We start from the raw sequence: 4,514 nt of genomic DNA on the forward strand, positions 1-4,514 counted from the left end.
TGACACCACTAGAAGAATAACACCACAACTTATATATCATACCATTGAATATTACTCAACCATAGTTCACTACTAACATTTAGACTTCACCCATGTCCTCAAGAACTAAACGAACTACTCACGAGACATCATATGGAACATGATCAGAGGTGATATGATGATGAATAACAATCTGAACATAAACCTTGGTTCAATGGTTTCACTCAATAGCATCAACAACAAGTAGGAATAGATACCGGGAGAGTTTCCCCTATCAAACAATCAAGATCAAACCCAAATTGCTACAGCGGTGACGGTGTCCAGCGGTGGAGACAGCGGTGATGATGGTGGAGATGATGATGATGATGATCGTGATGGAGATGATGTCCAGCTCGATGACGGTGACGATGGCGTCGATTTCCCCCTCCGGGAGGGAATTTCCCCGGCGGATTCCTGCCCGCCGGAGAGCTCTTTTCTCTCTGGTGTTCTCCGCCCCGCAGAGGCGGCTGTAACTCTTCGTGAGGTACCCTCTGTGGCTTAGGTCTTCGGGACGAAGGGCTTCGCGAAGAAAAGGAGGCGAAAGGGGCTGTGGGGCCCCCACACCACAAGGTGGCGCGGCCAGGCCATGGGTCGCGCCGGCCTGTGGTCTGGCCCCACCTTGGGCCTTCTCAGCTCCCCCTTCTGGCTTCCTTCATCATCTGGAAAAATAGGATTTTTGGTATAATTTCCTTCCACAGTTGATCTTCCGAAATATTGCGTTCTGACGGTGCTTTTTCCAGCAGAATCCTGGCTCCGGTGCTTGATCCTCCAATAATGATGAAACATGCAAAATAGATGAAATAACATAAGTATTGTATCCAAATATGAAATATATCAATGAATAACAGCAAATTATGATACAAAATAGTGATGCAAATTGGACGTATCAGTGTGACAATATTAGTGACATATTTCAGACCGCGGGATTAAGGTTCCACCAGAAGACCAAACATATTTAATGCCTACTCATTTGGAAAATGAGTGATGCGTTGAGACACAAATGAATTGAAAAATACATACGTTTCTGAGCATGTCAGATCCGTTGACTAAAACCTCTCCCGTCAGCAAAACATGATAAAGCACCAGAAGGCCAATGTGTTATATCTTTACAAATGTAAACTAGATTATTGACTCTAGTGCAAGTGGGAGACTGTTGGAGATATGCCCAAGAGGCAATAATAAAATGGTTATTATAATATATCTTTGAGTTTGTGATAATGTTTATATACCATGCTATAATTGTATTGACCGAAACATTGATACATGTGTGTTATGTAAACAACAAGGAGTCCCTAGTAAAGCCTCTTGTATAACTAGCTTGTTGATTAAAAGATGATCATAGTTTCATGACCATGAACATTGGATGTTATTAATAACAAGGTTATGTCATTACATGAATGATGTAATGGACACACCCATTTAAGCGTAGCATAAGATCACGTCATTAAGTTATTTGCTATAAGCTTTCAATACATAGTTACCTAGTCCTTCGATCATGAGATCATATAAATCACTTATACCGGAAGGGTACTTTGATTACATCAAACGCCACTGCGTAAATGGGTGGTTATAAAGGTGGGATTAAGTATCTGGAAAGTATGAGTTGAGGCATATGGATCAACAATGAGATTTGTCCATCCCGATGACGGATAGATATACTCTGGGCCCTCTCGGTGGAATGTCGTCTAATTAGCCTGCAAGTATATGAATGGTTCATAAAGAGACCACATACCACAGTACGAGAAAAGAGTACTTGTCAGGAGACGAGGTTGAACAAGGTATAGAGATACTGATGATCAAACCTCGGACAAGTAAAATATCGCGTGACAAAGGGAATCGGTATCGTATGTAAATGGTTCAGTCGATCTCTAAAGTCATCGTTGAATATGTGGGAGCCATTATGGATCTCCAAATCCCGATATTGGTTATTGGTCAGAGAGAGGTCTCAACCATGTCTACATAGTTCGCGAACCGTAGGGATACACACTTAAGGTTTGATGTTGTTTAAGTAGATATGGAATAAGGAATGGAGTTCGAAGTTTTGTTTGGAGTCTCGGATGGGATCCCGGACATCACGAGGAGGTCCGGAATGGTCCGGAGAATAAGATTCATATATAGGAAGTCATATTCCAAGTTTGGAAATGATCCGGTGCATTTATGGCAGGTTCTAGAAAAGTTCGGAAGAAATCACCATGGAAAGTTGAGTCCCGGAGGGACTCCACCTTGCATGGCCAGCCAAACCCTAAGGGGTGGAGTCCCAAGTGGAATCCACCATAGGTGGCCGGCCACCCCACCTAAAGGAAAGGTGGGAATCCCACCTTGGGTAGGACTCCCCCCTTGAGTAGGTTTCCCACCTATGGGAGGTTTTGTTGTTGGGGTCTTATTCGAAGACTTAGACTACAACTCTTGGGGATTTCCACCTATATAATGAGGAGGAGAGGGAGGGGGCAGCCACTCTTGGCCGCACCACCTAGGGCTGCCCATGGCCGGCGCCCTAGCGACCCCCTCTCCCCAAACCCTAGCCTCTCCTCCTCCACATAATACTCCCGCAGCGCATAAGCGAAGCCCTGCCGGAGTTCTCCACCACCACCGCCACCACGTCATCGTGCTGCCGGGATTCCGAGGAGGATCTACTACTTCCGCTGCCCGCTGGAACGGGGAGAAGGATGTCGTCATCAACACCGAACGTGTGACCGAGTACGGAGGTGCTGCCTGATTGTGGCACCGTCAAGATCTTCTACGCGCTTTTGAAAGCGGCAAGTGATCGTCTACCGCAACAACGAGAGCCTCCTCTCGTAGGCTTTGGAAATCTTCAAGGGTTAGTCTTGTTCATCCCCTCGTTGCTCCCATCTTCTAGATTGCATCTTGGCTTGGATTGCGTTCTCGCGGTAGGAAATTTTTTGTTTTCTATGCTACGAATCCCTACAGATGGCAGTGCCCCTGTTGTTGTTGTAGAAGGGGGTCGACCACCACGGTTTCGGCCATGAACTCTATTGCCGCATCCACGAGGTGGACCTCCACGTCCACGTGGTGCGAAGTAGTTTTCCGAGGAATTGAATCCACCATTGCTGTCCATGGTTGATCCCCCGAGGAGTTCAGCGCGCTGGTCAACGTTCGACATTTGCACGAACAACTCAACGAGAGTGACCTCCTCCGTGCATACATCCATGGCCGACACAAGAGGATTGTAGTTCTCGTCGAGGCCTGCTAGAATATAGGAGATGAATTTGTCTTCTTCAAGTGGCTTACCATCCATGGAGAGCTCTTCAGCATATCACTTCATCTCCGCGAATTAAACTGCCACTATCTTGTTTTCGTTCCGGCCGTTGTCAAGGGCGATGCGATGGTTGTTAATCCGTGAGCGTGAAGTTGAGGTGAACATGCTGCCGGTTGCATCCCACACAGACTTGGAGCTCGTAAGTGATACGCGTGAGACACACGTCCGTTGGGAACCCCAAGAGGAAGGTATGATGCGTACAGCAGTAAGTTTTCCCTCAGTAAGAAACCAAGGTTATCGAACCAGTAGGAGTCAAGAAGCACGTGAAGGTTGATGGTGGCGGAGTGTAGTGCGGCGCAACACCAGGGATTCCGGCGCCAACGTGGAACCTGCACAACACAATCAAAGTACTTTGCCCCAACGCAACAGTGAGGTTGTCAATCTCACCGGCTTGCTGTAACAAAGGATTAGATGTATAGTGTGGAAGATGATGTTTGCAAAGAACAGTAAGAACAAGTATTGCAGTAGATTGTATTCGATGTAAAAGAATGGACCGGGATCCACAGTTCACTAGTGGTGTCTCTCCAATAAGAAATAGCATGTTGGGTGAACAAATTACAGTTGGGCAATTGACAAATAAAGAGGGCATAACAATGCACATACATATCATGATGAGTAGTGTGAAATTCAATTGGGCATTACGACAAAGTACATAGACAGCTATCCAGCAAGCATCTATGCCTAAAAATTCCACCTTCGGGTTAGCATCCGCACCCCTTCCAGTATTAAGTTGCAAACAACAGACAATTGCATTAAGTATGGTGCGTAATATAATCAACACAAATATCTTTAGACAAAGCATTGATGTTTGGCAACAGCACATCCACAACCTTAGAACTTTCTGTCACTGTCCCAGATTAAATGGAGGCATGAACCCACTATCGAGCATAAATACTCCCTCTTGGAGTTACAAGTATCAACTTGACCAGAGCCTCTACTAGCAACGGAGAGCATGCAAGATCATAAACAACACATAGATGATAGATTGATAATCAACATAACATAGTATTCCATATTCATCGGATCCCAACAAACGCAACATGTAGCATTACAAATAGATGATCTTGATCATGATAGGCAGCTCACAAGATCTAACAATGATAGCACATGAGGAGAAGACGACCATCTAGCTACTGCTATGGACCCATAGTCCAGGGGTGAACTACTCACACATCACTCTGAAGGCGATCATGGCGATGAAGAGTCCTCCGGGAGATGA

General features: G+C 45.6%; 1 non-coding gene across 1 annotated transcript; it reads right to left on the reverse strand.

The window, feature by feature from the left end:
• Positions 1–3,123: 3,123 nt before the first annotated feature.
• Positions 3,124–3,262, reverse strand: LOC127318209 (small nucleolar RNA Z247). Its single transcript, XR_007861763.1, has one exon. It is a non-coding gene; the product is annotated as a small nucleolar RNA Z247 (small nucleolar RNA).
• Between the last annotated feature and the right edge of the window lie 1,252 nt (positions 3,263–4,514).

The sequence above is a fragment of the Lolium perenne genome, chromosome 7, assembly GCF_019359855.2.
Source record: "Lolium perenne isolate Kyuss_39 chromosome 7, Kyuss_2.0, whole genome shotgun sequence".
NCBI classification, from domain to species: domain Eukaryota; kingdom Viridiplantae; phylum Streptophyta; class Magnoliopsida; order Poales; family Poaceae; genus Lolium; species Lolium perenne.